This window comes from Ambystoma mexicanum, chromosome 14 (assembly GCF_040938575.1).
Source record: "Ambystoma mexicanum isolate Mex_15411 chromosome 14, UKY_AmexF1_1, whole genome shotgun sequence".
Lineage (NCBI taxonomy): Eukaryota > Metazoa > Chordata > Amphibia > Caudata > Ambystomatidae > Ambystoma > Ambystoma mexicanum.
The window spans coordinates 543,604,664-543,630,191 of NC_090940.1; the positions used below are offsets into that span (position 1 = coordinate 543,604,664).

Sequence of the window (25,528 nt, forward strand, 5' to 3'; positions counted from 1 at the left end):
GCATGCAGGCCATACTGAACCGAGGAAGCATGTAGGCAGAGAGCTGCTGAATCAGGTACTACTATGGTTATTTGGAAAGGCCCGCTGGAGGGGTGGTTTGCACCATGTACATAGGCAAGCTGAATGTACATGTTCATTGTTAATGTACTGACTAAATGTATCTTAACTGACGTTTCTGGAAGAGGATGCTTGTGCATAACACTATAGAGCCCCTGAGGTTCAATCACCACAATTTTGGCACTTGTATACCGTGCTGGTTTCCTGGCCCGTTTCTACAAAGATGTATTAAAATAAAACCAATTCCTACCTTTGCTTCCTCTTTTCCAGTATGTATTATTGGGTGAAAAGCTGCGGGTTCGGTCTGTGTCCAGCACCTTGCTATTGTTTCGCCTCGTTCCAAGGCCGTGCATCATGTTCCAGGCCTATATCCATCAGAGAGCCCTTGCTTTGCACTTTGCATGACATCACACGATGAGTAACTCTGGGAGCAGATGGCAACTTCACCCAATTATAATCCCTGAAACTCAAACTAAGGATGGTGAAACTGTATGTGATGGTGGCCCAGTCAATAACGTGAATTCGTATATCAAATTCTGATTGGTAAAATCTGACTTTGTATTGGATTAGCTCAATCCATGTCATCATATTGGCTCAATTATTAAAGCTTGCAGTGTAGTTATAGATTGTTTTGCTGTGTAAACTTGTTCTTCCTGTTGTGTAAATTGTCTAGAAATAATATTTAAAATGACCAAGACCAACAAACAAACAAAGTTGTATAATACATAAACCCAAGCAAAAATAACCAGTCTTCCAAGACAAGGGAGTTTCATATTCAACTGAATAGCAATCAAAGTGCTACTTGTGATAGATTTGGGGTTTAAGATCCAGACTGCGAGTCAGGAAAAGGCTTATATCCCCGAGCCGAACATTTTAGAATGTCTGGCTTAAAGGGTCAACTGCAGACTGAAATTTCTTAAGGCTTTGGTAGCCCTGATGGTGTCCAGGCCAGGTGCAGTTCAGCCGGCGGGCAAAAGTGAACCAACTATAGGCCACCTTGTCTCGCCTTTTATGCAATGCAGAGATCACAGTTAAGTTGAGATTCCCAGCTTCTTTATTGTCCTCCACATCCCTGGATACAAATCCATTACTTGGAGCCAGGCCAATCTCTCTGTTTACTGAGAGTTTACCCGCCATATCTCCGCCTTCAACCGCATTCTGGGCCCTGGCGCAGCACACCCTTTACCACCTTGTCATTACCGCCAGGAGTGGGCCGCCTCTGAGGGATGTTCACAGCAGATTTCCCCAGAGACCCCATTTAGTCAATGGCAATGGGTTGCTGGGCTTAGCTTATCTCTGCTGTGCTTAGTATTCTGATCATAGAAACCCAGGGAGACAATTCCAAGATAGTAGGACACTATGTAAGCAAGGACTGGCGTGTCTTCGCTTTCATTTCTTACCTGAGCAAAAATCTGTCCAATGCAGGAACGTGGTCCGAGGGAAAACGGGAAGTAAGTATAGTAAGGCCTAGACAATTAAAAACAAAAGCAGTAGTCACAATCAATCACATTCTGTGGGTAAGATTCTTACTTTGAATTAATCAATACACAAAAGAAACAGACAAAGGTGTAACACAATGAGTGCATATGGTAAACAGGTAAAGCAAAGATAGCATTAATGTTGTTAAAACAGTAGAGGCTACAGGCTTAATAATTTTAAGTGTTGTGTCTTATCCTAGCATTGGGTTCTGCAATTGTGAGGGATCACAGGAGTCAACGTTCAAAACATCTGGAGAGCCACTGGTTGTATGCAGACCCCTGATAACCTACAGTATGCATTCTAATTGCATTTCCCTTCAAGCATCCAGCAGGTGCAAGAGTGCAGAATGGACAAAGGCGTGCACTCTTGCACTGAAGGTCTTTATAGGAGATGGAAGGACAGATGTATACTGATATTTTCAACAAACATTGGGCAAAGTCAATAGATTTTGCTTTTGTGTAGGCATGCAATCTGCATTTTAAAGGTGCTGCTATAATGCTACTTCCTGGCCATAATATGGCAACATCTGGCAAATGGAGTTAGTATCTGGGCATATGATGTCGGTGCCTGGTAAATGTCTATCTAATGCCTGGCTTTTCCTATACCTGTTTATAACATAAATTCACTCCAAGGAGGACACAGATATAGCTTATTAATCAAGTGGCTGAAAGCATATCTTGGTAAGGAATCTTTGTTACACCAGGAGCAGGTTACATGTGTGATTAAACCCCAGCCATTCTTAAGACTTGCATCCCCTTAAAAGCACAAAGCTATCTCAAAGAGATCCTGGGTGGGGTTGATTTGGGTAGGAGGGGCAGACAGGAAATGTTCATACAGACAAGCATGGAATTGGGTCGGTAAAATCCCAAACAACATGCACAGGCTGGGTGTTCCTCCTCACATCCCAGCCTCTCTCCTATCTTCATTTCCCATACCAACAGTTTTGGCTTTTAGGTAGCTTTAGCGCGCCACCTAAAAGACACAAGTAAAAATGAACAAATATAAATTAACCACAAGGACCCATGTAGCAGTGATATGCACAAAGTGGAACCATGTTGGTCCCTCGGGGGGGGGGTGTGGTCACCATCTGTAATACAGCCTTCTGGCTCATCGAACATGAAGAGACCTTTTATCCCAGAAAGAGATCTGTGAATGAAGATGGACTGGAATGATTTACTGAGTGAGACTGCCTGTATAACCCTGCTCTTAAGTTAATATTACTGACCAGTGCCAAGGATTCACCCTCACAATTCCCCATACTTGCAAAATAAATAACATCGCCAACCGAGATTGCATTCATTCGTATCCTGAGCGAGGGCTAGCGGTGGCCTCACTGTGGAAGAAGCGAAAACTCTGTTTACACCCACATACCTAGATTGCATCTGTACACCCACACACCTATTGTGCAACTATATATCAACACACCTAGAGTGGATAGTGTATCTTTAAATCCACACACCAATAGCATGTCTTTACATCCACACACCGAGAGTGCATCTGTAAACCCACACACCTAGGGTTAATCTTTACATCCACCCAACCAGAATGCATATTTTGATACATACACAAGTGAAGCTTTACATCCACACACCTAGAGTGCAACTGTGAACCCACACACATAGAGGCGGCACAAAGACTGATGTCTTTTGGATATTTCGCCTCTGTGAAAGATAGTGAGCTAAAGACTCTGGGTAAGGCCCTCGTAGCCAGGACTAATGTCTGACAAAGCGACTACCACGACCCCCCTTGTTATTTGCATATTTTAAGTAACTTTGGGTCTCACCCTAAGTTACTAGGGGAATCCAGACGTGTGCCCCTTGCTCATTATTCTTAGAGAGGCACAGCTCCACCCTACTGATGAGGTTTAACCAGACCGAAACACGTGTCTGGGATTGCTGTTGGTACTCTTGTTCAGAGGAGAATTGCCTAGCATTTTGGTGCTGGACTGCCCCAGGGCAGGACAAAGACTGATATGTTTTGGATATTTCTCCTCTGTGAAAGCTAGTGAACTAAAGACTCTGGGTAAGGCCCTTGTAACCAGGACTAATGTCTGGCAGAGGGACTCCCATTACCCCCTTGTTATTTCCAGGAAGTTAGCTACAAGTTATTATAATCTTGTATAAATAATATACCAGCGATGGCTACTAGTCTTGTTAGAACGTCAAACCACTCTTGCATAAATGATCTGCCATGGGCTAGTGGTCGGTATACCAGGGTACAGGTAAATGGCACGTTCAGATTTAGGAGACATCTGCATATGATTTGTTTCAAATGTTTTAACTGTTGGTAGAAGGATGCTCTGAGATGTGTCTGTTTATATCACTGCAACCCCACTCCCTCCCTTTCACACATTATTTGCATGGCTATTAAATCCGAATGGGAGAAGTATGTCTGAGAAAGTCGTGAAAATGTTAGTGAACCATGACTCCGTAAAGCAGAGTATTTGGTTATCAAAGTCTTCAATCGCATGGTATATGTTCCCGGCATATGGTTAGCAGGTATGGTATTCAGCATTCCTACTATCCAGTCTGGTGTGGGTGGTGGGATAGGCATGTTTGGGCTTGTTCAGGTGAGGATTCACGTGAAGGTCTATGAGGGCTACCTTGATATTGATAGTAAGGCAAGATGTCTATCTAAGGCACTTGTAAACCTTTGAAGGGTGATTTGAAACGTGGGTATTTGTTTGGGTGACGAATTTGGTCTCTGCCCATGTTCAAGAGATGTATTCTGTGGCTTGTAATGGGTTGGGTGATGGGCTATTTTAGTGTTACTCTTAGTGTGAGGGTGAGGTGATAGGCATGGAATTCTACAATGGGTGGGTAGTTTGGATTAGATATGGGAGGGTGTTTTGGTTTCTTGAGGAGACTATGCAGGATCTGGACTCTTGAGCGGCCTGGATTGTTCTGCAATGTGCTCTTCCCTTTATTGTAGATGTTGATTGTCATTTTCTTGAAATTATTTCTTGGGGGTGAGCCTCACACTGGCCTCCTCCATTCATGTTTCCTTCACAGGAGAAGCGGAAAAACAGTTTTGTAATTAGTGTTAATTTTGCTGTGTATTTGGTGCAAATCATGATATCTCTGATCCATCGACGAATAACTCTGGATGAGGTGTCATGGTTAACCGATGATATAAGTTGTTAGTGTATTTTTGGTACCAATTCTAGATGTGATGAAGTGAGTGTGGTAGTATTGGAGATTTTTGCAAATGTGGGACATGGTATTTGGGTTGTGATGGGCTAGGGTGAGTGGGTTAGGATCGTAGGACACTGCATTAGTGTGGTGGTTCATTTACATGTGTATTAACACAAATCCTGAGTGACACAAGGGTCTGGGGTGTCCCTTAAGGAACTAGGCAGTGCTTCAAGTAGTAGCAATGTGCATCTGCATTCTAGCGGGTTGAAGTAGGCTTCTCAGTGCTGTGTGGAGTTCTTTGAGGACCCATACCTGGGAGAAAATGTAGTTGCTCAAATGACAAAAGGCTCTATTAACAAAAACCGATTATGGGTTACTCAAGCTCAACCGTGCACTTTGACTACCTAGCTTCCGGAGCGGTGGAGGTTTTGAAATACCTTCGCGTAAAAGGCCTGGGTAGCTGGAATAGGACTTATTGGTTGGAATGGTGAAGAGAAGGGGTTGTTTTGGAATTAGTTTTTTTAAAATAAAAAAATGTATTTGAGTTTTCAGTGTACATAGAAACCAAAGTACAGAATGTGCGGCAATTGGTTGCATCATACATTCAACTTTTTAAAAATATAAACATAAAAGTCAAAGTACAGTGTTGACATTTACTCCTCTCTTCAGAACCAAAGAGAGAAAATTAAACATCCAGTATCGCTACATAGTCAGCATGTCTAACCCCCAGTCCCACCCAACAATACTACTATTACCCCCTCTGCCCCCTCTACTTCCCCCTCCTTCAATTCCTTTCCCTCTGCAGCCCCCCCCCCAAATATTTCAGTTCCGCCTCTGCCCTCAAGGAGGTTTCAAGTCCACCAAGGAGATTAGTTCATTCAACAGTTGGCTCCAATCTACCACCACCCCGTCCTCCAACTCCGGGTCCTGATTACGCTGCAAAAGGTCAACCTCAGCCATTCCCCACATACGATATCACCCTTCCATTGTGTCAAGGACGGGCCCTGGGGTTTCTTCCACGCAATTGACACCCTTCTCTTTGCCAATATCAGCATGAATTGAGCCAACCGTCTTCCCACGTTGTGTCGCTCCCCTGCCCCCCCCTGCATCCCCCCAATACCAGCCCCCACAGGCATATTCTTGGGCTACATTCAAAGCTGGAATCAAGCAGTTCATTTATCTTGGCGATCACTGCCTGACAATAATATTTGATCACTATGCATCCACACAACATTTGCCAGATCCCTGCCGGACCTGACCCACACCGTGGAAAATCACTACTCATGGTAATTGATATTGATATTTTATTTGTATCGCGCTCGTACACAAGTGTTTTAGAGCGCGAAAAAGGCAAGGGAGGGGAACAGGGGAGAACAAAACAATGATCTTACTGGGCCCAGTGACATTGAGAATGTGCAAGTGCATGGGAGAGGGGGAGGGGAAAAGTGCATGAAGGAGGGAGAAGTGGAAAGGGCGGAGCAAAGGAGAAACAGATAAATGATAATAAATAAATAAATAATAAAGTCAACAAACAGTGTTAGTGCAGCCAGCAAGTGGCAAGTGCTGGGATTAGTTGCATAGGGCAGAGAGTAGAGGCAGGTAGATTTAGAAAGAGGTTGTTACAATAGTCCAACCTAGAGAGAAGCAGAGCTTGGGAGACAGTGAGCTTCTGGGGGAAGGAGAGGAAAGGTAGAGTACATCTGAGGAGGTGCAGTAGGAAGTTTGACTTTTTAGAAACATCAGAGATGTGGGTGGAGAAGGAAACTGTGGAGTCAAAGATGACCCTGATGTTCTTAGCCTCGCAGGTGGGGGTAGGAGGAGGGCCAAGGGAGGCCAGCCAGAGACTGAGGGGAAAGGATGGTGAAGGTGTGCCGATGAGGAGGATCTCCTTCTTGCTGGCATTCAGAAAAAGATCATTGGCGGCACACCAATCTTGAATGTCAGTTAGGCAATCAGAGATGAGAGAGGGAGAGGAGATGACCGAGGGCAGCCTGAAAATGAGTTGAGTGTCGTGAGTGTAGCACTGGAAATTTGAGCATAAAATGGCAATGCAGTGGGCGAGAGTTGCCAGGTATTGGTTGAAAAGCCAGGGTGAGAGGTTAGACCCTTGGGGAACACCACAGGTAGAGAGGAAGATAGATGATAGGAAGGACCCAAGTTGGACCTGGGAGGGCCGATCAGAGAGGAAAGACCAGGTTATCACGGAGACGGTTGAGCAGGATGGTATGGTTGACCGTGTCGAACGCAGAAGAGAGATCGAGTAGGATGAGGACAGAGGGAATGTTAGAGTCAAGGTTAAAGGGAAGATCTTCACGGATGCAGTTTGAATGGGGTCACATATACCCTGTGCAAGGGTTTTGGACTGTGAGTGATTTCTTTTGTGGCAATTGATCTCTAAAATAAATTCTTTACGTTATGTTTCGGGACTGATTAATGACATTTAAATGATCAGTAAAATTACATGACGGTATATAGCCAGTGTCGACTTCAGATTTGACCGGATTGCTAAGCATACACATCATACTTGCCCAGGCTTTGCAAGAGGGTGGGTTTGTTAAGATTAAATACTATATTGCCTGTGACCTGGAGAGTTGTACTTGTAACTGTTACATAATCGCCAAAGATTGGACTGTGTGTTAAGGGTTATAACATTTTTCGAAACAAAGTGGAGAGAGTGAGGCCATGTTACAGTAGCCAAGGCTGACTAATTGATTAATTGATCGATTAATTTGACTGGTCGTGACAATTCTGATTTATTTGTATTGCACACACTGCAAATTCAATTGCTCCTAGGCACAGGCCTAGGTTGCTGGAAAAGTAGATAGAGTGAAACAGCACTGTGCAGGCAATTGTCTCACCCCTCTCAGTGCTGCTGCTGCTTTGGCACTCACCTCTCCAGTGCCCTTTTCTGCCCCCTTGCAAGGCCCCATTGTCAATTCCCAGTGCTCCCAAGACACTATTAGTGCCCCCCTGTTCTCTTATATTGACACCCAGCACCCCTTGCTCCCCACACAGGCCCATGCACCTCTCCCAAAGCCCACTACACTCTTCCATTGCTCCCCCTCCCCATTCCATTGCTCCCTCGTCACCTAATGTCCTTTGGAAACCCCCACTCAGTGTTCCTTGGCATAGCCATTGCTCCCATGTGCCCCTTTTGCTAACCCAGGGGTTATTTGCCACATAGTGAAACCTAGATTTGGCACAACATGCTCCTTACACCGCCAAGTCCACCTTTGCCTTGCTCCCTTTCTTTACCCACCCATTAGGTGCCTTATTACCTCCTTCACTGGTTATCCCCCCATAGCATCTTCCCCAATGTTCCTAACTCCATGCCCATGTTTCCGTCCCCATATTCCAAGCACGCTGGGGATGTCTGCACCCCTGTTACTTATACAGTTAAGTTTGTTAAGTACAATAGAACAATTGCAAATTTTGTTCGGATTAAGTGGCACCCCTGCATAATCGAACAAATATACTATTCTGCTCAACTTATGCTTAGTTCAAAATGGCGCGGGAGCACAATGCATTCTGGGAGTGCTCGGAGCCATGTTGGATATTTACTTCATTCCGCAGTGAAAGGCTGCACACATTTTGTTGAAGTGTTAAGATTCGCAGTGCTGAGACAAACATGCTTTTTTCAAACTTGGTATGCCGTCAAGGCCATTTATGCTGGGAAACTGTTCTCCGTGGAGCATGTTTTTAGAGTAGGGAGGCCCTGCATTCCTTGGGGGGAGAGCTCTCGATTGACCCAGCTGGCAACCGACGGCTGTCCCTCAACTGCGCAGGTGCAATTCCAGAAGGTTTGAGAATTAACTCCTTTTTTTTGGAGTGCCTATATAGGCGGAAACCTGGAGGGGTCAGGTGAAACTTCAGCCAGAGAAGGATGCTCCGCCTGGCCTTCCTGTGAGCTGTGGCACTCTCGTCCTGGCTGTCCTCGGGGTCTTCCAGCCGTAAATGGGCGAGATGAAGAATAATAATACGCTCATGGTGATGTATTCTTTCTTTGACTTCTTTACTTTTTCTGTGATCTATGTCCATGTTAGTTTTATGAGTTATTTCTATGTACTTGTAATCTTTGAATAAATAGCCGTAAAGAGCTGATTATCTTCTAAAGCGTGCGTGGCTGTGAGTTATTGTGTGTCTGTTTTTGGGTTGAAGTATTTGCTCTATAATTGCATTGGTGATTTATGGTAGTTCCGTGCACTTATCAGAGGAGAGCAATACATTATGGTGCTGTGAACAGGGCTATTTATGATGAAGTGTTCCAAATAATCTGTTTGAACGCAGACAGGCTTCCGTTATCTTGCAAGCGAGAGTAATTGGGCAGTGAGTGTTGAACTGTGTTAAGTTGTTTTTTTTTTCCTTTTTTCCTTTTTCGCTGTGAAATGACAATTGTGTGAGAGACTGCAGAGCAGGCGGTCGCCTTTCCTTGGTCGTCTCACTGCAGCTCTGAAACAGCCAATAGACAGCACTTTTGTGTCAGCCTGCCACGGCCGATAGCATGTGTGGTTGAGATCTTTCCTCTTCAGTAAATCTGTCGTGGCTGACTTACTGCTTGGGAATGAAACCACGGAGCCGAAAAGCAGTGAGCAAAGCGGAAAGATGGCTATGTTTAAAGCGCTCCGATGAATGGTGAAGAAAGATTTATGTTCAATTAGGAAAGATTTTTTTTTTAAAAGTTGCAAGGATTTGACAAGCAAATTGTGACTAGTGTTTAAACATTGTGACTCAGCCCCAGTGTGCTAGCGAGTGGGGGGCTGTAATATAAGGAGGCGAAGGTGCGCCTTTCTTATAATGTATGCTTTTGAAGTGTTCACATTCCTGAAGATAACGTGGGAATGAGCCGTGTTTAGGAGAAAGAGTAACATCAGTGTTGAAAGCCTAAAGGGTTTGTTTTTGGCAACTGTAAATTCCATGTGCTGGTGATGCATTCTGTTTAAAGGAACACACTAAAATTGCCTGCATTGCATTTTAGCTGTGCCATGTTTGCAAGGGGTGAGAGACTCACTTGATTAAAAAAAAGTGAGTGAATGGCATTTGAATTTTCGATTTTTGTGCATTTTGATTTGAAATTGCAGAACCAGTTTGCAATTGTTTGGGGGGGGAAAGACAATTTATATTTTCTAAATTGCCCCTAAATTGCCCCTAGAGTATGTGACTGTTCCCACGCTATGCCATGGATTAAAGTACTGTTGCAATTAAGACTTTCCATCTGGACGCATCGAGGTGAGTGCAGCACACCCAAGACCCTTCTGGGCCCTGATCCTGACTCCATCCAGCCCCTGTAGAGGCCCCCTGCACCTGCGTGCACCGTAGCCTGTCCCGGCCCTCGCGCTCTCTCTTCCCCTCCCGACCCGCCTCCCAGCCCGCCCCCTCCCCTGATAGGCTACCCGAATTCCTTGTAGGAACTAGGCCTCGGGAACTCACCTCGAGCGCCACTTTCCATCTGGACGCATCGAGGTGAGTGCAGCACACCCAAGACCCTTCTGGGCCCTGATCCTGACTCCATCCAGCCCCTGTAGAGGCCCCCTGCACCTGCGTGCACCGTAGCCTGTCCCGGCCCTCACGCTCTCTCTTCCCCTCCCGACCCGCCTCCCAGCCCGCCCCCTCCCCTGATAGGCTACCCAAATTCCTTGTAGGAACTAGGCCTCGGGAACTCACCTCGAGCGCCACTTTCCATCTGGACGCATCGAGGTGAGTGCAGCACACCCAAGACCCTTCTGGGCCCTGATCCTGACTCCATCCAGCCCCTGTAGAGGCCCCCTGCACCTGCGTGCACCGTAGCCTGTCCCGGCCCTCGTGCTCTCTCTTCCCCTCCCGACCCGCCTCCCAGCCCGCCCTCTCCCCTGATAGGCTACCCGAATTCCTTGTAGGAACTAGGCCTCGGGAACTCACCTCGAGCGCCACTTTCCATCTGGACGCATCGAGGTGAGTGCAGCACACCCAAGACCCTTCTGGGCCCTGATCCTGACTCCATCCAGCCCCTGTAGAGGCCCCCTGCACCTGCGTGCACCGTAGCTTGTCCCGGCCCTCGCGCTCTCTCTTCCCCTCCCGACCCGCCTCCCAGCCCGCCCCCTCCCCTGATAGGCTACCCGAATTCCTTGTAGGAACTAGGCCTCGGGAACTCACCTCGAGCGCCACTTTCCATCTGGACGCATCGAGGTGAGTGCAGCACACCCAAGACCCGTCTGGGCCCTGATCCTGACTCCATCCAGCCCCTGTAGAGGCCCCCTGCACCTGCGTGCACCGTAGCCTGTCCCGGCCCTCGCGCTCTCTCTTCCCCTCCCGACCCGCCTCCCAGCCCGCCCCCTCCCCTGATAGGCTACCCGAATTCCTTGTAGGAACTAGGCCTCGGGAACTCACCTCGAGCGCCACTTTCCATCTGGACGCATCGAGGTGAGTGCAGCACACCCAAGACCCTTCTGGGCCCTGATCCTGACTCCATCCAGCCCCTGTAGAGGCCCCCTGCACCTGCGTGCACCGTAGCCTGTCCCGGCCCTCGCGCTCTCTCTTCCCCTCCCGACCCGCCTCCCAGCCCGCCCCCTCCCCTGATAGGCTACCCGAATTCCTTGTAGGAACTAGGCCTCCGGAACTCACCTCGAGCGCCACTTTCCATCTGGACGCATCGAGGTGAGTGCAGCACACCCAAGACCCTTCTGGGCCCTGATCCTGACTCCATCCAGCCCCTGTAGAGGCCCCCTGCACCTGCGTGCACCGTAGCCTGTCCCGGCCCTCGCGCTCTCTCTTCCCCTCCCGACCCGCCTCCCAGCCCGCCCCCTCCCCTGATAGGCTACCCGAATTCCTTGTAGGAACTAGGCCTCGGGAACTCACCTCGAGCGCCACTTTCCATCTGGACGCATCGAGGTGAGTGCAGCACACCCAAGACCCTTCTGGGCCCTGATCCTGACTCCATCCAGCCCCTGTAGAGGCCCCCTGCACCTGCGTGCACCGTAGCTTGTCCCGGCCCTCGCGCTCTCTCTTCCCCTCCCGACCCGCCTCCCAGCCCGCCCCCTCCCCTGATAGGCCCTGACAAGAAGATCTGCACTCATTACCAGTCCCTCCAGGGCAGCCCTCTGCCCGGCAGCCCATCGGCTAAGGACCTGAGGCAAAGGACAGCTCCTACAGAGACGGCTCCAGGTTGTATCTGCAGGTATCAGCAGGAGAAGCAAGAAGACAACATCAAGTAAGTGTGGAAAGGGCAGGGCCAGAAGCAATTACTTCACACCATACTACCCTACCACTCAGCTAACAAAGCATCACCACTGTAAATTCATTATATTTGTATTCAGAAACTCTGCCCTCTGCATGTGAAAATTGCATTTTAGAAGTGTACCTATAGCCTTGATGAGAAAGCTGCACTTGGAAGTTGCACCCAATAGCCTCTCTGAGGAAAAGGTGCATTTAGAAGTGTACCCTCTAGCCTAAGTGTGTATTTGGAAGTTGTGCCCAATGGCCTCCCTGAGAGAGTTGCATTTGAAATGTGCCCAATAGCCTCTCTCTGAATTGCGCCCAATAACCTCTGAGGAAAATTGCATTCAGAAGTGTTCCCAATTGCATTCAGGAGTTGCGCCCAATAGCCTCTCTGAGGAAAATTGCATTTAGAAGTGTTCTCAAGTGCATTCAGTAGTGTTCCCAACCGTATTTAATAGTGTTCCCAGTTGCATTTAGGTATTGTGCCCGATAGCCTCTCTGAGGAAAATTGCATTTAGAAGTGTTCCCAATTGCATTTAGGTATTGTGCCCAATAGCCTCTCTGAGGAAAATTGCATTTAGAAGTGTTCCCAGTTGCATTTTGGTGTTGTGCCCGATAGCCTCTCTGAGGAAAATTGCATTTAGAAGTGTTCCCAACTGCATTTAGGTATTGTGCCCATTAGCCTCTCTGGGGAAAATTGCATTTGGAGGTTATGCCCAATGGCCTCTCTGAGAAAAATTGCATTTGGAAGTGTGCCCTTAACCTAAGTGTGTATTTAGAAGTTGTGCCCAATGGCCTCCCTGAGAAAGTTGCATTTGAAATGTGCCCAATAGCCTCTCTCTGAATTGCGCCCAATAACCTCTCTGAGGAAAATTGCATTGCATTTAGAAGTGTTCCCAATTGCATTTGATATTGTGCCCATTAGCCTCTCTAAGGAAAAGTGCATTAGAAGTGTTCCCAATTACATTTAGGTGTTGTGCCCAATAGCCTCTCTGAAGAAAGTTGCATCTAGAAGTGTTCCCAATTGAAGAAATAGCCTCTCTGAAGAAAGTTGCATCTAGAAGTGTTCCCAATTGCATTTAGGTATTGCGCCCATTAGCCTCTCTGAGGAAAATTGCATTTAGAAGTTGTGCCCAATAGCCTCTCTGAGAAAAGTTGCATTTAGAAGTGTACCCTTTAGCCTAAGTGTGTATTTAGAAGTTGTGCCCAATGGCCTCCCTGAGAAAGTTGCATTTGAAATGTACCCAATAGCCTCTCTCTGAATCTCGCCCAATAACCTCTCTGAGGAAAATTGCATTGCATTTAGAAGTGTTCCCAATTGCATTTAGGTGTTGTGCCCAATAGCCTCTCTGAAGAAAGTTTCATCTAGAAGTGTTCCCAATTGCATTTAGGTATTGCGCCCATTAGCCTCTCTGAGGAAAATTGCATTTAGAAGTGTTCTCAAGTGCATTCAGTAGTGTGCCCAACTGTATTTAATAGTGTTCCCAATTGCATTTAGGTATTGTGCCCATTAGCCTCTCTGAGGAAAGTTGCATTTAGAAGTATTCACAATTGCATATAGCTGTGTTCCCAAATGCATCCTGAAGCTGCGCCCAATAGCCTCTCGCAGGAAAGTTGCATTTAGAAATGTTCCCAATTGCTTTTAGAATAGCCTCTCACCTAATCCCAATTGCATTTAGTAAGTGATCCCAATTGCATTCTGAAGTTACGCCCATTAGCCTCTCTAATGAAAATTGCATCTAGAAGTGTCCTCAATTACATTTAATAATGTTCCCAATTGCATCTAGGTGTTGTGCCAATAGTCTCTCTGAGGAAAATTGCATTTAGAAGTGTTCCCAATTGCATTCAGGAGTCGTGCCCAATAGCCCCTCGCAGGAAAGTTGCATTTAGAAGTGTTCTCAAGTGCATTCAATAGTGTTCCCAACTGCATTTAATAGTGTTCCCATTTGCATTTAGGTGTTGGGCCCAATAGCCTCTCTGAGGAAAATTGCATTTAGAAGTGTTCCCAATTGCATTCAGGAGTCGTGCCCAATAGCCCCTCGCAGGAAAGTTGCATTTAGAAGTGTTCTCAAGTGCATTCAATAGTGTTCCCAACTGCATTTAATAGTGCTCCCAATTGCATTTAGGTGTTGCGCCCAATAGCCTCTCTGAGGAAAGTTGCATTTTAGAAGTGTTCCCAATACCAATTAGTAGTGTTCGCAACTGCATTCAATAGTGCTCCCAATTGCATTTAGGTGTTGCGCCCAATAGCCTCTCTGTGGAAAGTTGCATTTTAGAAGTATTCCTAATACCAGTTTAATAGTATTCGCAACTGCATTGAAGAGTGCTCCCAATTGCATTTAGGTGTTGCACCCAATAGCCTCTCTGAAGAAAGCTGCATTTAGAAGTGTCCCCAATTGCATTAAGTAGTCTTCCCAACTGCATTTAGGTGTTGTGCCAATTAGCCTCTCTAAGAAAACTGCATTTAGAAGTGTTCCCAATTGTATTTCTGAAGCTGCCCCCAATAGCCTCTCTAAGATACTGGCATTTAGAATTGTTCCCCAAAATTACAATTAGAAGCTGCGCCCAATAACCTCTCTGAAAAATCTCATGCTATAGGAAGGGTCTCCGGTCTGGAATGGGAAGGAGTTGGATATCACATCTCATGTTATAGGAAGGATCTCAGGTTTGAGCAGTTGAACCCTGAAGTGTGCCTAAAAGCGTGTCATCACCGACCTTAGAACTACAATCAGAAAACCCTCCTAAACCAATCTTAAAACTCGCACCAATCATGAGTGCACCCACTCCACCAGAATCAGTCAGAAACACCATCTCCGATCTGTCCTCCGTCCCTTCCCGCCTCTCCCAAACCCCCCCACCCTCTCTCGCACCCCCTGCTTTTCCCCTTTCCAAACACCAAGCAAGGGGGGCACGATGGCGAGCCACCCACCCCAAGACCACTCATCCCCTGAACCCCACCCCCGACCCACCAGCATTACCCATACCCGCTCCCCTCTCTATCATACCTGACACACCCTACCCTGCAATCACCCAACTCCCGCCCTCCCCTTATACCCCTGCCACCATCCCCACTCGACCTCACCCCTTCCCCTCCCTAAAAACTGCACGGCTAGCCCTAGCAAGAACCGAAGCTGCCTCCCAATCACCCTCCGACCCCCCCACTCTCTCCCACACACCAGTCGCAGCAAGGAAACTAAAGAGGAAACGTTCTTGGTCCCCCTCAATCTCACAGCACTCCTCGCCCCCCCTATCTCGACCAATCACATCTATCCTGCAATCCCCCCTCTCCCCCGCGGCTTCCCCCCGCCTGAAACCCCTCTCCCTCGATTTCTCATCAGCTGCAACTGAAACTCCTAACCGTCAACATCCCTCTTTCAAATCCCCCTTCCAAAACCCGACCATCCTATCACACGCAGCCTCCCAACCCCTCCCGAAGCCTGCCAATCTCTCTGCTCGCCCACTATTCCCATCTATCATCACCCAACCTACCCCCCCCAAACTCTCCACCACTGCACCCTCCCCCTCCACCACAAAGATCATCCCCGACTGCCGATGTGAACTGCATCCTATTTAACGCCCGATCAATAGCAAAAAAACAGACATTCCATCTTTGACCTCCTCACCTCTGACAAACCAGACCTAGTTTTCATCACTGAAACCTGGTTCTCTGACGACTTCGGCCCAATCGCCAACGAAGCCTTTCCCCCCAACTACTCCCTCATCCCACTGAACCGTCCGTCCAGGGGAGGAGGGGTAGCACTCGTCTTCAAATCTCTCTTCCGTGCCTCAATCATCGATAACCAACCCTCCATTCCATCCTGCGAATCTCTCCTTGTTAAACTATCCCTCTCACCATCGCTCTCACATAGCTTCCTAATAATCTACAGGCCCCCAGGCTACGATAGACACTTCGCAAATAACCTTTGCGACTCTATTGCCATCCTCCAACTAAACCATCCCAACCTCACCCTTCTTGGAGACTTCAACATATGGCTCGACATCCCCACCAACCCTTTGACATACTCCCTGGTTGACGGATTAGATGCAATAAACCTCCAACCCCACATAAACGGACCGACCCACTATAAAGGACCCACTCTCGATGCCATCTTTAGCTCCAACAACCTGATTCAGCTAATGCCGCCCACCCCTATCATCTGGTCTGATCACTTCATTCTCTCTTTCACCATTCACTCACCCGAACCCCTCCCCTTACTCATATCCGAACCTCCGAATATAGGCAAATGCTGGAAGAAACTAATAATCACCCCAGACTTAGCCGAGGTTCTCCTCCAGTCTCCACCACCATCCTGCCCTCTCAACAACCATCTCACCCCTGAGGCCCTTGATTCATGGCTTAGCGCACCTCTGATGCGCCTCACCCCCTCCTGCAAACCATCAACCCGCCGTGGCCCTTTCCCCAGATGGTTCACTCCTGAGCTGAAGACCACTAAACGACTATACAAACACCTAGAACGCAAATGGCATAAAGAGAAAACCCATGAGAGCAGGACCACCCTGGCCCGACACCTGTATCGGTACAAAGCCGAAATCCGGAAAACAAAAAAGGCCCACTACAACTCCCGAATCCTAAACTGCAAAAACCCAAGTAAAGAACTCACAAAATTATCTCCGAATTCACCAATCCAGCTTGTAACACAACCATCCCGACCGCATCGCAATCACTCTGTGACTCACTCTCCCTCCACTTCTACTCCACGGCTATAGAAAGGACAAATACTCTAACCTCCAAACTAGCACTCTTACAGCCACTAGACAATCCTCAGCCCGTACCACCCAACCCATCAGCTGCAACCTCCACGCAACCAACGTTCGACTCCTTCAGTCCATTAACAACAGAACAGTTTCTCAAACTCCTATCTGCCCGCAAACCATCCGGATCACCATTGGATCCATGCCCAGCCACTACCCTTAAAGAAATCTTTGCCTCCACCTGCGCAGGAGAACACGCAAGATCTATCATAAATGCTTCCCTCTCTTCCGGTACCTTTCCAGACGCATTCAAATTGGCGCACGTCAAACCCCTGATTAAAAAACCCTCGCTCGATCCGCTTGAGCCCAAAAACTACCGCCCCATATCAAACACCAGGTTCCTCGCCAAACTCATTGATCGAACCGCCTACTCTCAACTTAACGCCTTTGTTGAAGCCAACAAACTCCTAGACCCCGCCCAATCAGGCTTCAGAACTTGTCACGGAACTGAAACCACCCTAACCTCTATCTGGGACGACCTTAAAATGACTGCTGACTCCGCGGGATGCGCCGCACTAATCCTTCTCGACCTATCAGCCGCCTTTTACACGATCAATCACTCAATACTCCTTGATCGCCTCCACTCCCTAGGAATACGTGGAACCGCCCTCAAATGGATAGCCTCATTCCTCAAGGACAGGCACCAAATAACGACACTCTCCAACTTTACCTCCCAAGCCCGACCAGTCGACACAGGAGTCCCACAAGGAGCGTGTCTATCTGCCCTCCTCTTCAATCTCTACCTGACCACCCTCCCACCGATAATTCGTGCACACAACATCCTATGTTACAATTACGCCGATGACACACAACTAATTCTAAAATTCTTGAACACGAATCCTAACTCACGACCAGACCTGGCATCCTGCCTCCTTAACATTGAACGCTGGATGACCCAAAACCACCTCCTGTTAAACCCCTCCAAAACAGAAATCATGGTGTGCGGCAACCCAGATCTTCTCCCGCACCCTCTACCCTGGCCAACCGCCATGGGCAACTCACCAATACCCTCCAACACAGTGAAAAATCTTGGATGCACCCTAGACTCTGACCTAACACTCTCGCGCCAAGTCAACAATGTCTCAAAGTCCTGCCACTACCACCTCAAAAACCTTAGGCGCGTCTTTCCATATCTATCATTTCCTAACAGAGTCTCTGCGGTACAATCAATCGTCATCTCACGGCTGGACTACGGCAACCCCCTATACCTCGGAATCCATGCCTACCAAATGACCAAACTTCAAAGAGCACAAAACGCAGCGGCCAAAGTGTTACTTGCGCTTGGTCCAAGAGACCACGTATCCCCAGCCCTCAAGACACTGCACTGGCTTCCAGTAGCCCGTAGGGTAGCTTTCAAAACCTTATGCCTCACCCATCGAGCAGTACATAAAACTGGACCGCAATATCTTCAAGAAAAACTAATAGCTTATCACCCCACTCGCACCCTCAGATCAAGCACAGCCGGCCTCCTAGTAATTCCTAAGACTAACTCAGCCAGGTTAGGCGGAGCATCATTCTCAGCCCTAGCCCCAACCCTGTGGAACTCTCTCCCACCCCACATCAGGCTAACCGAGGAGCTAATAGCTTTCCGCAAACTACTGAAAACCTGGCTCTTTCCCTAAAACCAACCGGTTCCGTTCTAGCATCATCAAAATAACACCGACCCAGCGAAGCACCTAAAGCAATACCAAAAGCAAAAAAAAAAAAAAAACGGGTTGTATCAAATGTTCACAAAAGAAATTAAAACGAGTAATGTAGATCTAAACAGTGAAGTCAATAACACGAATTAATCACTGGACAAAAGAAAAATAGAGCGTGGACGAGCTTGGAAAGCCGATGAGTGTGGTGAACGGATGAGTGAGAAGGGCGAATGAATAAAGATGATTCTAGACAAGAATAAATGAATGTGGAGGATGAAAGCGGTTGACAAGTGCGTCTGGAAGACGGTTGGGTCTGGAGACCCGATGAATAATACGAGCAAAATCAATGGGGGTGACGGATGAGTGTGTAAACCAATTGACTGTAGAAAGCGGTCCGAGTATGGAGAGCGGCTATGTGTAGAAAGTGGAGGAAGGTGGAGAATGGAAGAGCATGCAGAGCGAAGGAGCTTGTTGAGCGAAGAGAGCATACAGAGCAGAAGAACGTGGAGAGCAGATGCGCGTAATGAGTAGAGAAAAGTATCAGCGACTGAATGGGGGAGCGACAGGGTGTGGAGAGCGGAAGAATGTGGAAAGCGGAGGAATGTGGAGGGTGAGAGGCCAGAAGTGGGAGACCGACTGAGTACCGACGAGTGGAATGCGCGTGGAAGATGAACGCTGCTGACAGATGATTGTGGAGGGCGGATGACTGTGGAAGGCGGATGACTGTGGAAGGCGGATGACTGTGGAGGGCGGATGACGGTGGAGGGCGGATGACTGTGGAGGGAGAATGACTGCGGAGGGTGGATGATGGCGGAGGGCGGATTACTGCTGAGAGCGGATTACTGCGGAGTGCGGATGATTGCGGAGGGCGGATGACCGTGGAGGGCGGATGACTATGGAGGGCGGATAACTGTGGAGTGCGGATGACTGTGGGGGCGGATGACTGTGGGGGGCGGATGACTGTGGAGGGCGGATGACTGTGGAGGGCGGATGACTGTGGAGGACGAATGACTGTAGAGGGCGGATGACTGTGGAGAGCGGATGACTGGGCAGGGCGGATGACTGGGCAGGGCGGTTGACTGTGGAGGGTGTATGCCTGTGGAGGGTGTATGCCTGTGGAAGATGACTGTAGAGCGTGGATGACTGTGGAGGGCGGATGACTGTGGAGGGCGGACGACTGGGCAGGGCGGACGAATGTGGAAGGTGGATGCCTGTGGAAGATGACTGTGGAGGGCGGATGTCTGTGGAGAGCGGATGTCTGTGGAGAGCGGAGAGCGGATGACGGTGGAGGGCGGATGACGGTGGAGGGCGGATGACGGTGGAGGGCGGATGACGGTGGAGGGCGGAGGACGGTGGAGGGCGGATGACGGTAGAGGGCGGATGACTGTGGAGGGCAGATGACCGTTGAAGGCAGATAACTGTGGAGGGCGGACGACTGTGGAGGGCGAATGCCTTTGGAAGATGGGTGTGGATGGCGGAAGACTGTGGAGGGCAGATGCCTGTGGAAGATGAGTGTGGAGGGCGGATGCCTGTGGAAGATGAGTGTGGAAGGCGGATGACCGTGGAGGGCGGATGACCGTGGAAGGCGGATGACCGTGGAAAGCGGATGACTGTGGAGGGCGGAAAACTGTGGAGGGCGGATGACTGTGGAGGGCGGATAACTGTGGAGGGCGGATGACTGTGGAGGGCGGATGCCTTTGGAAGATGAGTGTGGATGGCGGATGACCGGGGAAGACGGATGACTATGGAGGGCGGATGACTGTAGAGGGCGGATGAATGTGGAGGGCGGATGACTACGGAGGACGGATGACTGCGGAGGGGTGGATGACTGCGGAAGGCGGATGACTGCAGAGGGCGGATGACTGCAGAGGGCGGATGACTGCGGAGGGCGGATGACTGCGGAGGGCGGATGACTGCTGAGGACGAATGATTGCGGAAGGCGGATGATTGCGGAGGGCGGATGACTGCGGAGGGCGGATGACTGCGGAGGGCGGATGATTGCAGAGGGCGGATGATTGCGGAGGGCGGATGATTGCGGAGGGCGGATGACTGTGGAGGGCGGATGACTGTGGAGGGCGGATGACTGCGGAGGGCGGATGACTGCGGAGGGCGGATGACTGCGGAGGGCGGATGATGGCGGAGGGCGGATTACTGCTGAGAGCGGATTACTGCGGAGTGCGGATGATTGCGGAGGGCGGATGACCGTGGAGGGCGGATGACTATGGAGGGCGGATAACTGTGGAGTGCGGATGACTGTGGGGGCGGATGACTGTGGGGGGCGGATGACTGTGGAGGGCGGATGACTGTGGAGGGCGGATGACTGTGGAGGACGAATGACTGTAGAGGGCGGATGACTGTGGAGAGCGGATGACTGGGCAGGGCGGATGACTGGGCAGGGCGGATGACGGTGGAGGGCGGATGACTGTGGAGGGAGAATGACTGCGGAGGGCGGATGATGGCGGAGGGCGGATGACCGTGGAGGGCGGATGACTATGGAGGGCGGATAACTGTGGAGTGCGGATGACTGTGGGGGCGGATGACTGTGGGGGGCAGATGACTGTGGAGGGCGGATGACTGTGGAGGGCGGATGACTGTGGAGGACGAATGACTGTAGAGGGCGGATGACTGTGGAGAGCGGATGACTGGGCAGGGCGGATGACTGGGCAGGGCGGTTGACTGTGGAGGGTGTATGCCTGTGGAGGGTGTATGCCTGTGGAAGATGACTGTGGAGCGCGGATGACTGTGGAGGGCGGATGACTGTGGAGGGCGGACGACTGGGCAGGGCGGACGAATGTGGAAGGTGGATGCCTGTGGAAGATGACTGTGAAGGGCGGATGTCTGTGGAGAGCGGATGTCTGTGGAGAGCGGATGTCTGTGGAGAGCGGATGACGGTGGAGGGCGGATGACGGTGGAGGGCGGATGACGGTGGAGGGCGGATGACGGTGGAGGGCGGATGACGGTAGAGGGCGGATGACTGTGGAGGGCAGATGACCGTTGAAGGCAGATAACTGTGGAGGGCGGACGACTGTGGAGGGCGAATGCCTTTGGAAGATGGGTGTGGATGGCGGAAGACTGTGGAGGGCAGATGCCTGTGGAAGATGAGTGTGGAGGGCGGATGCCTGTGGAAGATGAGTGTGGAAGGCGGATGACCGTGGAGGGCGGATGACCGTGGAAGGCGGATGACCGTGGAAGGCGGATGACTGTGGAGGGCGGATGACTGTGGAGGGCGGATGACTGTGGAGGGCGGATAACTGTGGAGGGCGGATGACTGTGGAGGGCGGATGCCTTTGGAAGATGAGTGTGGATGGCGGATGACCGGGGAAGATGGATGACTATGGAGGGCGGATGACTGTAGAGGGCGGATGAATGTGGAGGGCGGATGACTACGGAGGACGGATGACTGCGGAGGGGTGGATGACTGCGGAAGGCGGATGACTTCAGAGGGCGGATGACTGCGGAGGGCGGATGACTGCGGAGGGCGGATGACTGCGGAGGGCGGATGACTGCTGAGGACGAATGATTGCGGAAGGCGGATGATTGCGGAGGGCGGATGACTGCGGAGGGCGGATGACTGCGGAGGGCGGATGATTGCGGAGGGCGGATGATTGCGGAGGGCGGATGATTGCGGAGGGCGGATGACTGTGGAGGGCGGATGACTGTGGAGGGCGGATGACTGCGGAGGGCGGATGACTGCGGAGGGCGGATGACTGCGGAGGACGGATGCTGCGGAGGGCGGATGATTGCGGAAGGCGGATGATTGCGGAGGGCGGATGATTGCGGAGGGCGGATGATTGCGGAGGGCGGATGATTGCAGAGGGCGGATGATTGCGGAGGGCTGATGACTGTGGAGGGCGGATGACTGTGGAGGGCGGTGAGCGTACAGAGCGAACAAATATGAAGAGCCAATAAATGTGGTGGACAGATGAATGTGGAGAACACATGAGTGTAGAATGCGGCTGAATGAATATGGGGAGCACATGAATGTAGAAAACGGTTGAGTGTAATGAGGGGAAGAACATGGACTGCGGAGGAGCTTAGGGAACGGCTGAGTACAGCTATCGGCTGAATCTGGCGAGCGACGGAATGTAGCGAGCGGCTGAGTATGGCAAGCAGCTGAGTATGTCGGGCGACCGAGTGTAGTAAGCGGCTGAGTATGGCGAGAGAACGGGTATGCGTCGAACGAACGAGAAATAAGAGCGAGAAAACGAGTGTACACAAAACAGATAAGTACATTGTACGGAAGAGTGAACGGAGCTGATGAATGCAGAACTGACAAGTGGCGGATGAGCATCTGATGCGAATGAGTGCATAACAGATGAGCCTGGGGAGCGGGTGAACGCAAGAAACAAATGAATGAATGGACCAGAGCGCATGATTATGCTAGATGGAGGAGTACGCTATACGGATGAATTCGCTGACCCGATGAATAGTGCATAAGAGCGATGAGAAACAAAACACATCGCACGGACCGGACCCCTCTGAATTGCGTAATGTGCAGACTTTGATGTGGAACGCAAGGAACCGTTGTAAGAGCATACTTCATTTCACACCCCACGCTTACTCTCTCCTTACACCACCACTCAAGTAGAACACAGAGATACTATGACACCATTCGGTATAACTGTTCTCATATCAACATCCGCCGCTCACTCCCCATCACTCTAAAGTAAACATTGCTGGTTTCTCACCCCCAGCCAAGCGTTCTCGTCAGGCCTAACGCTGCCTCACTCGGACTGGATAACTCCTGCCAGACCGAACACATACTCCTGATTCCTCAACCACCACACCTATCGCTAGGAAGCAGCTACCACAGAAAATCCGCACCAGCTGCACACATACCTGGTGCGCACACGCACCTTTGACCCTCTCTAATCTCTCCACTGACCCGAACCTCGGTTCCCAATGGCGTTCAACCTACCAGCGCCTTCAGACCATACCAATGGTATATAAGGCGCTATATAAATGCAAAATAACAATAACAATAACAATATATGTCTTGGAAATAGTGACCTGTTGACTGCGATACATGGTGAAAAAAAGTTGTTGACAAATTAACAGCCCACAAGCAATACAGAGTGTGGGTTGTTCTTGCAGAAAACGTGCAGGGAGCTGCACTACACATGACATGTTTTAAATGCACTGAAATAAGTGGTTACATTCTGGCAATGGTACAACAGAATGGAAAATCTGTGTGTGATAAGCCAGCACAAAGATTCAGTGGGTTGAGGGTTATTTTTAAAGATCGCACAGTGCATTGGAGTGAGTTTGTGAAGCCAAACTACTAGGTTACGGGGAAAAAGAAAAATGTACACCTATACCTTTAAATGGGACATTGATTAGCAGCCTACTTTTAAACAGGCTAAAAGACACTTTGCAGAATTACATGGAGTTAAATCTGATGACAAGAAAAAGTGCCTCTTTTGAAAATAAGAGTCTTGCTGTGCAGAGCTTGTGCCTTGAAGATAACTTGCCCTGTCTTGGGCGAGGTGCACGAAAAAAAAAAAAAACTGTTGGAGGAAAGCAGAATGCCGCGCTCCTGTTCAGTAAAATGGTGTTTACAGAAGCTGGCAGATATGGGAGCTTTTTATGAGTTGCTGGAGCAGCGCAGAAAACAGTTAATCTGGATAAACTGTCTGAAACTAGTGCCTTCCATTGAAGCCGCCCCAGTTTAAGAGTTATAGGCCTAAGAGCAAAGAGACAAGCTTGCTCTGTGCGTATGGCGCTGCCATGTGCACAGGAAAGATAAACAATGACATTCCTGCATTCCATCCCCTGCCCCCTCTACTTCCCCCTCCTTCAATTCCTTTCCCTCTGCAGCCCCCCCCCCCAAATATTTCAGTTCCGCCTCTGCCCTCAAGGAGGTTTCAAGTCCACCAAGGAGTTTAGTTCATTCAACAGTTGGCTCCAATCTACCACCACCCCGTCCTCCAACTCCGGGTCCTGATTACGCTGCAAAAGGTCAACCTCTGCCATTCCCCACATACGATATCACCATTCCATTGTGACAAGGACGGGCCCTGGGGTTTCTTACACGCAATTGACACCCTTCTCTTTGCCAATATCAGCATGAATTGAGCCAACCGTCTTCCCACTTTGTGTCGCTCCCCTGCCCCGCCTGCAATCCCCCAATACCAGCCCCCACAGACATATTCTTGGGCTACATTCAAAGCTGGAATCAAGCAGTTCATTTATCTTGGAGATCACTGCCTGCCAATAATGTTCGATCACTAAGCATCCACACAACATTTGCCAGATCCCTGCCGGACCTGACCCACACCGTGGAAAATCACTACTCAGGGTAATTGATATTGATATTTTATTTGTATCGCGCTTGTACACAAGTGTTTTAGAGCACAAAAAAGGCAAGGGAGGGGAACAGGGGAGAATAAAACAATGATCTTACTGGGCCCAGTGACATTGAGAATGTGCAAGTGCATGGGAGAGGGGGAGGGGAAAAGTGCTTGGAACGAGGGAGAAGTGGAAAGTACGGAGCAAAGGAGAAACAGATAAATGATAATAAATAAATAAAAAAAGTCAACAAACAGTGTTAGGGCAGCCAGCAAGTGGCAAGTGCTGGGAATAGTTGCATAGGGCGGAGAGTAGAGGCAGGTAGATTTAGAAAGAGGCTGTTACAATAGTCCAACCTAGAGAGAACCAGAGCTTGGGAGACAGTGAGCTTCTGGGGGAAGGAGAGGAAAGGTAGAGTACCTCTGAGGAGGTGCAGTAGGAATTTTGACTTTTTAGAAACATCAGAGATGTGGGCGGAGAAGGAAACTGTGGAGTCAAAGAAGACCCTGATGTTCTTAGCCTCACAGGTGGGGGTAGGAGGAGGGCCAAGGGAGGCCAGCCAGAGACTGAGGGGAAAGGATGGTGAAGGTGTGCCGATGAGGAGGATCTCCTTCTTGCTGGCATTCAGAAAAAGATCATTGGCGGCACACCAATCTTGAATGGCAGTTAGGCAATCAGAGATGAGAGAGGGAGAGGAGATGGCCGAGGGCAGCCTGAAAATGAGTTGAGGGTCGTCAGTGTAGCACTGGAATTTTGAGCATAAAATGGCAATGCAGTGGGCGAGAGTTGCCAGGTATTGGTTGAAAAGCCAGGGTGAGAGGTTAGACCCTTGGGGAACACCACAGGTAGAGAGGAAGATAGATGATAGGAAGGACCCAAGTTGGACCTGGGAGGGCCGATCAGAGAGGAAAGACCAGGTTATCACGGAGACGGTTGAGCAGGATGGTATGGTTGACCGTGTCGAAG

General features: G+C 49.6%; 1 pseudogene; it reads right to left on the bottom strand.

Moving 5' to 3' along the window:
- Window positions 1–25,528, bottom strand: part of LOC138526944 (cholesterol 24-hydroxylase-like) — a 309,525-nt pseudogene that overhangs the window by 68,601 nt on the left and 215,396 nt on the right.